Here is a 13,357-nt window from a genome sequence, read left to right as displayed (position 1 = left end):
TGTAGCCCCGGAGCTTCTGGCGCCTAAGAATTTATAATGTTTACCGCCTGTTACCTCACCATCAACCAGAGAATTGTGCACCAGCAGATCACATACCCTGCGACGCCCCTCCTTCACCTGGCCTTTGAAATTGCTTTGCTGAAATCCTTCAGGGAGCTTGGGGCTTTAGAGCACAGGCCGCCTGGCCTCCTTGTATTGGCACTTGTACAATTAAAGCTGCACTTTCCTTCAACACACCCGGTGTCAGTAGACCGGCTTTACTGCACTCGGGCAAGGGGATCCAAGTTTGGCTAGGTAACACTGGGGTCTCCCAGGCTCCCACCCTCCTTGTGCCCCAGTGACTGTCATCTGCTCCTCCAGTCTTGTTGCAGCAAAAAGAGAAATGAAGTTTCCCCTGCCCTGATAACAAGGAATACAAAGGGAGCAGCGAACAGGCTAGAGAAGAAACATAACCTGGCCTGAAAGAGTTCATCACTCCTTGTTTTACTTTGCCACTCATTTGTAGTAACTAGATTTGTACTTTTCAAAGCTAACCTCACTCCCTGACCCTATGTAATTTACATTCGGCACCCATCACCCCTGACTCTGTGTGAGTTACATCCCCTGCCTCTCACTCCCTAACCCTATTATGTCCAGCACTTACATTCTATATGCCCCTCATAACAAATCACCCCCTATAGCTTTTGCATTTCAGAAACGAGGTCACCGCCGATAAACCAGAGGCAAACGGACACAATTACCAGACTGCTGGACCCCAATTACCGTGTGGCCTGATGCCAACTGTGACTGTTTTGAAATAATGCAAAGGAAAGGAGGAATGCAAGACCTTCACTACTTTGATCCTCATCCTATACCCCGACTGCGAGAGTCCCACATATAAAATCTTCCCTGATTCTCGAGGAGGGGGTGCCCAGTTCTTGAGGCGCTAGCCGGCTGTGTCTTCCCTGCTGCCTAGCAGAAAAATAAAGCCATCTCTCTCTTCCTCCAAAACCCGTCTCCATATTTCTGTTCGGCCTTGGTGCACAGGGAAGCCGAGATTTCGACAACAGTCTGTGGCCAGTTCCCACACTAATTCCCCTCTACACCCACAGCCCTGGCCCAAGCCCGATCTGGTGCCTGGTTCCTCCATCAGGCCTGACAAAGCTCCCTGCCCCACGGTGCGTCTCACATCCCACCCCAACCTGGTCTTTCTGAAGCATAAACGAGACTCTCTCCCGCCTGTAATCCCCCAAATGTTTCCCCACTTTCGCTAGGGTATCTGCCGGGAGAGACATCTGCCAAGGCCCTGAGAGTCCCCAGCATCCCCACTAGGCTGCTGGCTCCTGAGCTCCCTGACAATGGGCACCTCAGCAGGCCGGGCGACACGGCAGGAAACCCCAGAACTGCTCACCTCAGGACGCGGCAGGCACCACCACGGCCTGATCAGAGAGAGCAGAGAAGGGTTCCCCAGCTGGGACACACACTCTGCATGAGTGGCCTCTCCTTGAGCCATTATATCAACTCGTGTGACTTGAGGGAAGGAAGGACCGAAGCACACCTGGTTCCTAAGGAGGATGGTATAGGCTCGGTCACGTCCCCCCAAATCCACATGCTGAATCCCTAACCCCCCGTGCAGCTGGCCATCAGAACCCATTTCCCTTTTTCCTGTTCACAGCTACCCTGCACCTCCCAGCCTTCCCACCCCTTCCAGCTGGGGCATAGTGTCTCGTGTTACCAAGGTAAACAGGTGGAGGTGGTGAGGGCCTTGACCAGCCTGCATCCTACGACGGAGGGCATGATGCCCAGCTGTTCACTGCACCCTGCTGGTTGGAGCCCTCACCTGGAAGCAGGGAGGAGAAACCAGGGGGACAGAGCCTGGGACCTGACACCCACCTGCCCTGGACTCTCACAAGAAGGGGACAGACACATCTTGAGCTTCAGCCCAGTTTGGGGAGACACTGTTCCAGCAACAAACTTTTGCCTTAAAAGCCAAGGTGCTTTACAAACCCCTCCCCAGCTGTCACAGAAAGGCTTCATCTCATCACACATCTCAAACCCCAGCTCACGCTGAGATCTCCTCTCAGGTGATGGTGCTTCAGAGCAGCCCCTTTAAAAGATCGCTGGAGTTCAGCTCTCCCAGCCCTGCCTTCAGTTTAAGCGAGAAGTTTCCTTGACAACCTTGACAAGCCTGCTCAGTTTCCTTGACAACCAAGCTTTTCAATCTCCCAAACTCTTCTCCTTCAAACATTCCTATTCTAGGCTTGATGAACCTAAAGTGACAGTGCTGTCGTCACGTGCCAGAGAGTGACTCCTCCAAGCCCGTAGTTACTGGTTACATGATGCTATTGATGATGAAATCCCAGAAGAGTCAGCTTTGCAATATAACCATTTCTGGACTCGGCACTGGGTCCCTTTCCACGGACAGAGTGGAGTGGCTGTTTCCACGGACCCCGTGGTGGAAAAGCTCACCTAATGCAGCCAGGACTTCATCCCTTCCAGGTGATTCCAGGGTCCTCATTCTCCCCACCCCAACCCACATGGCTACTGTCTGTGCCAGTCCATACGGGACCTTGGCAATCTCCTAAAATGAGGGTTATTTTATACCCAGGTAATGGGTTGAATGCTGGCCCCAAAAGATGTGTCCCCCCAGAACACGTGAACAGGACCATATCTGGGAAAAGGGTCTTTGTATATGTAGTTAAGGATCTAGAGATGAGGTCATCCTGGGTTAGGGTGACCCTCAATCCAATTGAGAAAGTCCTTATGAGAGACAAAAGAGGAGAAACACAGACAGCGGAGAAGCCACGTGAAGACAGAGGCAGAGACGGGAGGGATGCAGCCGCAAGCCTGGGGATGCCTGGAGACCCCAAAAGCTGGAAAAGGCAGGAAGAACCCTATCCTGGAGCCTTTGGAGAGACTTCCGTCCTGCAACACCTTGATCTCAGATGTCTGGTCTCCAGGACTGGGGGAGAATGAATTCCTGTTGTTCTAAACCACCCAGTTTGTGGTCATTTGTTACAGAAGCCACAGAACGGTCACACAGACCCTGCTCTGTAGGATCCTGGAAGTGCGGATCTCATTAAAGGCAGACAGAGGCTGGGTTACAGAACCCTTAGAGTCAGCACTGGGCCCCAGAAATCCTAAAGCAGTGGCTGGACACCAGAATGTTGAGGGGTCAGTCAGAAGCCCATCCCTGAGGGTGCCGGCTGCACACGGCCTCCCCAGGTTTTTACACCTCTACATACTGGGGATAAGTATTTCCATCCTGATTCAGGACTTCTGATGTCACCATTCAAGTTGCTAATCAAGAACCCACTAGTTACACAGATGAAAACCCTATCAGGACACTTGCTCCAGTGGTAAACAATTCTGAAGTTGGTCAGAGATGGGGAATCGTCTCCCATGCAGCCAGCAGCCCCCACGCAACAAGCGTCCTCATTGCAAAGCTGGGGGACCGTGCGGAGGCGTCTGTGAGTAAACGTGAGCTGAGCCCCAGGCCAGCTGCTGCTGAACTGTTCCCACCCTTCCCAGGTAAAACACCTGAATATGTACAAGGACTTGAAAGCCTAGAGGAAGGGCCGTGGAGCCACCCCAGCGACAGCACACCAGCCGAGTTGGTGCCTGCAGGCCAGCCAGGATGGTCCTGGCCCCGGGCGCTCTTCTGGAAGCTTTCCATTTCCCTGCCTGAGGTAACCCTCCTGTCCCGGCCCCCACTGCTTTTTTCCTTCCTCACCTCTGCCCGGGGAGAAATTCCAGCGTCACTTATGGGTGACACATCCTCTTCTTTATCAGGTGGCAGCCCGGCAACTCCTGCAGAAAGTCCAGCAGAGCCCACTCACACCGGGCCACCCACAGAGCCGCGGCCCCTCACTCCCACCCACCAGCCCAGCCCCGAGACTGCTGACGGGGCAGAGAATATGGCGTCAGGCACAGCTACAGGAGCCCTTGCTCCCTGGAGCGGTGTTTATATTGACCTCAACCCAGGCACACCTGGGGAGGGCTGGCTCGCACGATCAGGCTGCCCAGGTCAGCCAATCCTCGCCCCTCAGGGGCTCACAGTTGCAGAAAATGGGCCTTGCTGCACCGGCCAGGTCCAAGGAACAGGTGTGGGCTCCTGAGTCAGGATAGACAAGGGGTTGCAGTTCTGGCTTGTTTTCTAATCATTTTATCTGGCCCATGAGTGGGAGACAACTTCAAGAAGGCCCTCTACTAATGAGAGGAACCCAGGAGTCAGGGAGAGGAGGGGTGGTGGGTGGAGACAGAGGCCTGGTGCCCCGGCTGCAGTGGAAGCCTCTGGAAGACCAGGCGGAGGGAGGCCGCACAGAGTGAAGCCCAGGGCCACAGACCTGTCCAGGAGCTGCTGTTTGTTAGTTCAGGTCCTGCTCTGAGGTGCTCTGTGTCAGCTCTGATGAACAGGTGAGCTGGGGGTGCTCTGAAATGAGGGCTACGTGCACGGTTCCTGTGTGCACAGCCTTGCCGGGGTACCTGCCCAGGGGAGCTCTGTATCCTGGGAGGGGCCTGACCACGAGAGTCCCGTGGGCTGCTGGGTGCCTGCTCAGGTGAGCTCCATATCCTGGGAGGGGCCTGACCACGAGAGCCCCGGGGGCTGCTGGGTACCTGCCCAGGTGAGCTCCATACCCTGGGAGGGGCCTGACCACGAGAGCCCCGTGGGCTGCTGGGTGCCTGCCCAGGTGAGCTCCATACCCTGGGAGGGGCCTGACCACGAGAGCCCCGTGGGCTGGGAGGGGGGGCGTGTGTATGAGCGTCCTCTCTGTGCAGCCGGCACAGAGTTGCTTAGCAACTTCCCTGTGGGCAGTGCTGGGATGAAAAGAGAACCAGGAGATACCACAGACCCCTTGAACCCCTGTCCATCTAGAGGGATGAGGTGAGTAGGCAGGTGCTGGCCACTGTGCTGCGTGAGGGAGGCCCCACAGGTACCTCTTGTGTCGTCCACCTGACACCACGGAGGCCTTCCCCGGACAGAGCAGACAGCCTGCCTGGGGCAGGTGGGAGCTCCTGGTGATGCTGCAGGGGACATGAGAGGGACGGACCAGGCAGGAGGGGGTGGGAGCCCAGGCAGAGCCATGGGGCTCGGGGCCGAGGGGGCCTTTCTGGGTCTGAGCTGGGAGTGGACGTGCAGGTGGTGCGTGTGATCCAGGAAAGCTGCCCTGGTGACGTGAGGCTGATTGTGCTTCAGTGACAAGCTTCCGGGTGATCCCAGAACAGCATAGTGAGACGGATCCTGTTAGAAGAAGGTAAGTGAGTCCCCCCAAGGGGAGGCTCTGTGAGCTGGTCCCGGGAGGGGGTGAAGGGAACAGGCGTGGAAGCTGCGGGGAGTGGGCAGTCTCCCTGGGCGGGCGGCGGGTGCAGACCCCACTCTGTGTCCCACAGCTGTGCTTCCGGCTGGATTACCTGGCTTCTCGGAGCCTCAGCTTCCTGGTCTGCTCATGGGGTGATGGTAGCATGGACTGACTAGTAATTTGCTCAGAACAGGGTAGGAAGGGGTCTAGTGGAAATTCCACAGAACACCGTCAGTGTGGGAATCGCAGGCCCTGTTTCCCGCAGGTCTGTCTTCAGGATCGGGAGAGCAAATCCAAGCAGACTTGCAGCAGAGCCTGGGGACGGGCTCCGTTTGGTGGGTCCCCCTGTTTCCCGAATCTCGGAAGGAGCAGCTCCAGCGGGCAGTGGCAGGTTCATCCCACACCTGGAAGCATCCAGACCTCAAGGCCCAGCAGCCCCGAGCCCTGTGTCTGGGCCCCCGGGAGGCAGACGGGACAGGCCGGCGTCCTCCTTGCCCTCTTCCTGCCCAGAACATTCCGGGTCCAGGCCGTCATTAGGGATGGGGGTGTCCCATGTGGGAACAGGACACAGAGCAGCTTGTGCATGTGGACGTCCACACCGGGAATGTGGGTCGGTGGGACGCGGGCACTGGGAGGGGCAGGCGGGGGCCTGAGGAAGCAGGGCGGGGCCGGGGGTCCTGGGGGTGTGTGCGAGCTTCGCCTGTGCCGGGCCTCAGACCCCACGGGGCTTCCCTCCCCTGGTCGCTGGGCAGGAGGGACCGAGCAGCGTTGGTGGAGGGACCCCTCGTATCCCCAGGCCCTGGCAGCATCAGCCCTCCAGGCTCTGGGTCGGGGAGCCTGAGGGGCGCAGGCCCAGCTGTGCCCGCAGAGAGGCCTGGAGGGTTCGGGCGGGAAGCACGGGTGTGGTCTTGCCTGTGCGGAAGCTCCCGAGCTAGTGTCCAGTGGGAGCCCTCACCTCGCACTTGGGTTTCAAGTCCACGGCTCAGATCACCTTCTGGCCGCTTGGTTTGTTTTCTAGACACAAAGTCCTAATATCTCCTATGTCCCCTGCCCGTGAAAAGGCACGTCTCACCTGGCACCAGGTGCTGCCTCTGGTCCCTCCTGACTGGACGCCCAGCAGCCAGTGTCACCACGTCACGACTGTCAGGGGGTGTCAGGCGTGGGGGGATGAGAGCACACGGTCCAGGCCCACGAGGGGCCGTGCCGTCCACGGAGCCGGTGCTGTGGCTGTAGCTGTGCCCTCCCCACCCCGCGTGCAGAGACCACCGTCCCCTTACAGACTGTTACCAGGTGAAGTCATGTGCACCCTGCTCGGGCCCCAGCCTGCAAGGCGCTCTGCCTCAGCGGGGAAGGTTTCCTTTTCCCACGTGGGTTCCAGTAGGCAAATAACAAAACCAAAGCCGAGACCAACACAGCACAGGCTCTACTCAGTGGCCAAAGAATGGAGAAGCGGGAACTGAGTTCACAGATCACCTTCTCGCCCCCCTGGAGAGAGTGGTTTAATTTTAAAGAGTAAAGACAAAGGGAGGAGGAGGGAGGCTAGTGATGGGATGAAGAGGCCTTCCGGGGGGAAGGGGCGGGGCTTCTTCCAAGGGGCTGGGGTACCACATCCTTTTACCCGTTTCTGGTCCTTCATGTCCAGCCATGGCCGCCAGTGGGTGTGTCACTTAATATGCTGATATAGTAAATTCAACACGTGATGAGACTCAGGGTCGGTTGGAAGTCACATTCGTTGCCTTCTTGGTCCCAGCTGGTTCCATCTGTTTGTTTCTGGCTTCCTTTCTTACCTCTGGACCCCTTCACTTAAATACTTAGGTGAACTCCTGCTGAAGGTGGGGATGGAGGACAGCCCTGTGAAAGGTGGGTGCACGGGGCTTGAGCAGGGCCTGGAGCAGCTCTGACAGCAAGAGGAGGCTGAGATGGGCGGTCAGTCTGACGCCCGCACTGGGACCTGTGGTCGGCATGCGGAGGTGGTCAGCTGGGGGCACATGTCAGGGAAGGTTCTCGGTGTTTACACAGAAGATGTGAACGTGGGCCCAGATGCAGAGCTGCCTGCAGACGCTGCTACAGAAACCCGATTCTTTCCTGAGAAAACTGGTGGACGGTCATTCAGGCAACAGGGCAAACTGCTTGCTCTGGGTTTCTTGTGGGGAAGTGAGGGCGTAGCAACAGGGGCTCAGACTGCGTAACCCCACAAGCCCTCCCAGGACAGCCCCAGAACCACTTCTGGAATGGCAAGCAGAAGCGGGTCTTCACCTACTAGACATGGAGGAAAGGGCCGGGGGCTGCAGGGCCGCCCTCACCTTCAGGGACTGGTTGGGAGGCTCACAGGACTCGGCACACGCTTGTGGCTTGTGTGCTCACAGCTGAGATGGGTCACAGCACACAGTATGGATGCCTGGGAGGGAGGGCCCCTGCTCCGGTCAGCTCATGACCCTTCATGCACCCTCCTTCCCTCGAGAGTCTCTAGGGTCTCTCTTCCCCCAGCGACAAAGGGCAGAACCATGACAGTTACCCGCACCCCCGTGACCCCAGGGAAGCTCACTAAAGACTTGGCACCCGGCTGGGGGCTGGTCACGTGGTGTTCTCTGCCCTCACCCTCCAAAATGCCAGTGCCCAGAAGGGGAGCCGGGGTTCAGTATGAACCACATGGTTTGTGCAAACAGCACAGGCGCAGCGGGCTGCCCCTAACGGGAGGCGGGAGGGTTTAGATCAGGCCAGGGAGCTGCTCACCAGCTGCGTTAGCTTCCCGGGGCAGCTGTGACGAACGACCACAAACGGAGGCTCAGAGCAACAGAAACCTGTCCTCTCTCAGTCCCGGAGACCAGACGTCTGAGGTCAAGGTGTCCCAGGGCCGCGCTCCCTCCGGAGGCTCCAGGGGAGGGTCCTGCCTGCCTCTTCCAGCTTCTGGGGGCTCCAGGCATCCCTGGGCTTGTGGCCTCATCCCTCCCATCTCTGCCTCCATCTTCACATGGTGTCTCCTGTGTGTCTGTGTCTCTCCTCTTGTCTCTTAGAAGGACACTGTCACTGATTCAGGGTCACATGGATCCAGGATGACCTCATCGTCAGATCCGTAACTAATTATACCTGCAAAGACCCTACTTCCAAATAAGGTTCCATTCTCAGATTCTGGGAGCCATGACGTGGACATAACTCTTTGGGGGCCCCCCCCATTCAACCCACCATAGCACCCAGTTCCCAGATGCCAGCCGACCTTCCTCAGGACAGCATCAGGCTGGTGATGTTCTGTCTTTCTGCATGGAGTTGTCTCTCGTTTCTTGTGGTAACAGTGAGGTTGGGTGGGTGGCATTGCCGGCTGACCTCCCAGTCATTCCAGGGACCATGCTGACGTGTCCTTCCTGGGAGGGTGCGAGCACGGCCAGGGCTCCCTGTGAATACCCTACACTGACCGCTCGGTGGTCAGACACCTGCATGGGCTGGACCGGTCCCCGGCACCTTCTACCACATCCACAGCCTGGTGGACTCTGCGGGCCTATGACCAGAAGGTGTGGACCGGCAGGATCGGTGGGAGCCCTCCTGCCTGCCACGTGACCTCCAGCCCACCACAGACCCCCAGCCCACCACAGACCCTCCAGTCCTGCCATGGACATCTCCATCCCATTAACCCCTAAGACGCCTTCTGGGAGGGGTGAGAACTTGGCCGTGAAGAAGACAGGGCAGGCCCTAACTGCAGCAGGTGGAGGCAAGGACTGGGGGTGCTTGGCTATTTGTCCCCCAAAGACCCAGGATGTGGGCTCTGACTTGATGGGTCCACCTCCACCTGGGCTCACCTGGGGGGTCGCTGCAGGGAGAGTGTGTCCTTGGGTGATTTCCAACTCTCCCCACATCAGCCTCACTCCCTGGGCCCCCCTGGTCCCATTAGTAGTCTTTAAATAGTGTCTCTCACCCATCAGGCCTGCGTGGGAGATTTTAATATTGTGCGGGAGTCCAGCCACCAGCGCCCATGTGTCCTGTGTGTCTTGGGAGGGGAGGGAGCCTCGCTCTCACATTCCTGCCCCAGTGCACCTGCGGTCGGGGGCAGGAGACCCAGGCTCTGTTCCGGCAGAAGCTCCCTTTCTGTGAACAAGTCTTCCCCCACTCCCGTTATCCTCACTGGAGACTCAGGAGGCCACAGCATCGGGGCACCTCCAGCACCAGGACCCCACCCTAGGGAATCTCTCAAGAGCAGGGACCAGGCCTGCAGGCGGAGGGGAGGAGGGAGCCGGCCTCTTCAGGATCCCCGGGGCTAGGATGCCTCCTACGCAGGAGGGCCTTGGACTCAGCGTAACTACCACCCAGGGTCTCCTACCCCTCCCCTGGTAGGGGGGCCCTTCAGATTCCAGGGCCCCAAGATCCTCCCCACCGACTTCTGACCCCAACTGCAGAGCTGGGGACCCAGAGACCCCCTCCCCGGCTTCTTTTTCCTTGGAGGCTCCCAGAATTCCCTGAAGCTGTTATACCCAGGGTTTATTATGGTGAAGGATGCAAGTTAAAATCAGCGAGGACAGGGGGACGAGCAGGGTCCAGCCTCCTCGGCTGTGGCAGCCCAGGGAAGCCCACCTGAGTCCTGAAGTGCAGGGCTTATTGGGGTCTGTCACGTCAATGTGGGGACCACCATGTGCCTGACCTTAGCCTCCAGCCCCCGGGGGCGACTCAGGAAGCCCCACCGTGTATCACGCGGTCAGCACAGACCAGCCTGGAGCGAGGCCCACGGAGAATGGACACTCCCGTCAGACTCAAGGTGACCTCTGGAGCCAGGACAGAGGCCCGGCCTCTCAGTGGGCAGGTGAACCCACACCACACAGGCCCTGGTGCAGTGCCCGTTCTGTGGGGTCAGCATGGGTGCACGCGGGTCAGCCAGTGTCTGTGTCTCTCAGCCTGTGACCACAGACCACACTGTCCTGCTCTGCTCACAAGAGCGAGGCCAATGGAGGGAAAACGGGGATGGGAACAAAGCCGGGTCATGGTCCGGCTGGGTGAGAAAGGGTCCAAGGAGCGAGAACTCGGCTGCCCTTGCCTGGTGAGCCGAGAGCTGACGTCCACCCTGTGGGCGCCCCTCTCCCCACGTCCCGAGGTAAGGCTGCCTTTCCTGCACCCTGGGCCAGGGTCATGCCTGTGTATACAGCAGGACGCACAGCAGTGCACGCAGCAGGCCTGATGCCTGCCCTTGCCATGTACTTGGGGGCTTGGTGAGGGTGGAACATCCCGACAGGACATGGGTCGACCCCGGGGAGGATGTAGGGGTGAAGCGTTTGGGAGACTCTGGAGGGGATCCTCACCTGTCTGCACAGGTGGACTGACGACACAGACCAAGGGTGGGAAAGCGGGGGAGGCCAGTCCTGGGTCATCGCTGAGGCTGGAGGAGGGATGTGGAGCTGGGGGTGATCACAGGACAGTGCGGAGACAGAGCATCCGAGGCAGTGGGGAAGGTGGAAGACTGTGCCCGGCGGGAGGATGGAGAGACCAGCAGGCGTCGCTGCAGGCGCGGGTAGCAGGGCTGCTCCCTGCAGGGCAGCGCCAGAGCCCCGCACCACTGGAAACCACGCAGTGTCCGGATAGAACCCCAGAGGATGGGGGCCGGATGGGCGGGAAGAGTTTGGAAAAGTCACCTTATCTCCACATGTCCTGGGGGAGGGGTCCCTGCTCCAGCCTCGTTCCTTAGAGTCTCCCCACCTGGGGAAGTCAACACACTCAACAGCCGGTCGTGCACGGCTTGGAATTTGTCCGGAGGATGAAGGGGAAGCGGGAGAAAGAATGAGAAACAAGCTCTACGTGTTTGGACAGCACATACCACTCTAACTTCCAATCAGGAAGAGGAATTTCCCAAAGGCTCAGGCTGCCCCCGTAACCAGAATGGGGCTTAAAGCGATCCTGCCACTTTGTGGCCGGTTCCAGAAACATGTTGAAGACAGGTGCTCAGGGGCACTGCAATCCACAACGCCTGCAGGGTTGTAAATGAGAACTATCATAAAAAAAGGTCTTGGGGTAAGTAACTGAAAAGGACTTGAAAACAAGGCAGAATTGCAGGAACCGGCTTGCATGACGTAGGCTGGACTCGCCGTTAAAGCACATGAAAGCTGCTCAACATTGCCTACGGGTCAGTTGGCCAAAAAGGGCGTAAAGGTGTAAATCCATACGGCCTTGTGCCAACCAAACACGCGGGAAAAACAAATCAACACTACAGAGATGCGTCGCTTTGCCCAGTCACAATGGCCACCCTCACAGTGTAAAAACCAGACATGGAGGCGAGGACGTGGAGAAAAGGGAACGCTGCTGCGCTGATGGTGGGAATGTCAACTGCTAACAGCCACGCTGCAGAAGGGTATGACGTTTCCTAAAAATTCTAAAACACAGAGCTATAGGGACTTCCCTGGTGGTGCAGTGGTTAAGAATCCAACTGCCAATGCAGAGGACACAGGTTCAAGCCCTGGTGCGGAAAGATAACACATGCCACGGAGCAACTAAGCCCATGTGCCACGACTACTGAGCCTGCGCTCTAGAGCCCATGAGCCACAACTACTGAGCCCATGTGCCACAACTACTGAAGCCCGACGCCTAGAGCCTTGCTCTGCAAGAAGAGAAGCCAGTGCAATGAGAAGCCCATGCACTTCAACGAAGAGTAGCCCCAACTTGCTGCAACTAGAGAAAGCCCACGTGCAATAACAGAGACCCAACACAGGCAAAAACAATGAATTAATTTTAAAAAATAGAGCTACAGAGCATACGGCACCTCCACTCCTGGGTGTATATCTCGGGATAACCATAAATCCATAGGACACAGGAACTTCAACTATTAGTGCAGCCCTTTTGCAGGAGCCTCGACTTGGAAACAATGTAAATGTCCTTGGAAGGAAAAAATGGATAAAGAAGATATGGTACTTATGTACAATGGAATATTACTCAGCCATGAAATCAATGAAATAAGGCCAGTTGCAGCAACTCAGGTGGACTTAGGTACAATCATTCTAAGTGACATAAGTCAGACACAAAAAGACACTTCGCATAAGATATCACTTATAGGTGGAATCTAAAAATGGCTGCACATGAACTAAATTACAAAACAAACAGTCACACATTTAGAAATGAAACTTATGGCTGCTAAAGGGGAAAGGTGGGGTGGGGTGAGGCATAAACCAGAGGGTTGAAATAAGCACAGATACGTTCCAAAGACCAAAGAGGTAATCGACAAGACCTACTCTATAGCTCAAAGAACTGGACTCAGCACACTCTAGTCACCAGAAAAGAATATATACGACTGGTAAGAATCTGAAAAAGAATTTATGGATGTCTCTCTGTAAGTGAATCAAGTGGATGTGCAGCAGCAAGAAAGACAGCATGGAAAATCAGCTACACCCCCTTATAAAAATAAATTTTAAAAAAAACCACAGGGAGAAACTTACAAAATTCGTTCAGGGGCTGTGATGAAACCTGCATTGACCCCATCTAGATCCACAGCTAAACGGGACAAGAGCAGAGGGCTCAGTCTCTGTCTCTAGGTTTACAGTCTAATGCTAGCTCAGTCATTGTACCTCTGTTCATACACTGCTGATTATTTTCAACAAATCACAAAGATATCGGCATTTTATATTGACTATTTGGTGCTTGGGCTGGGGTAGCAGGCAGCACCTGCAGCTATTAATCCAAGCTGAGCTACGCTAACCTGGAGCGCTACTTGGAGATGCCCAAATCTGTAAGGTAGTCATAACAGTCCCTGCACTTGCAATAATTTTCTTTATAGTTGTACCCATTATATTGCAGGGTTTGAAAACTGACTTGGGCCACTAATAACTGGGGCACCTGAGGTAACATTTCCCCAAATAAATCATAAACTTTTGACTACTTCCCCCATCATTCTTACTCCTACTCATATCACCAATAGTAGAAGCTGGTTCTGGTACCAGTGGAACCGTGTATTCAGCTCTAGCCTGCAGTGTGGCCCACGCAGGAGCCTCTGTCGACCTAACCATTTCCTCTACATGATACATGAAAGCAATAACTCTTCCCAAACCATACAAACTATGGGTCAGTAATGATACTGAAGCTGCAAATACACAGATTATGAAGATTTAAATGTTGAC

The 13,357-nt window shown here is 56.3% G+C and overlaps 1 long non-coding RNA gene across 1 annotated transcript; it reads left to right on the top strand.

Annotated features, from left to right (window-relative positions):
• Positions 1 to 4,809: 4,809 nt before the first annotated feature.
• On the top strand, positions 4,810 to 5,884 carry LOC132415133 (uncharacterized). The gene is made up of 3 exons (XR_009517094.1): positions 4,810 to 4,864; positions 5,120 to 5,234; positions 5,545 to 5,884. It is a non-coding gene; the product is annotated as an uncharacterized lncRNA (long non-coding RNA).
• The last annotated feature ends 7,473 nt before the right edge of the window (positions 5,885 to 13,357 follow it).

This window comes from Delphinus delphis, chromosome 19 (assembly GCF_949987515.2).
Source record: "Delphinus delphis chromosome 19, mDelDel1.2, whole genome shotgun sequence".
Classification (NCBI taxonomy): domain Eukaryota; kingdom Metazoa; phylum Chordata; class Mammalia; order Artiodactyla; family Delphinidae; genus Delphinus; species Delphinus delphis.
Note: the sequence above shows the minus strand (reverse complement) of the source record. Positions and strands in the feature narration are given on the sequence as shown.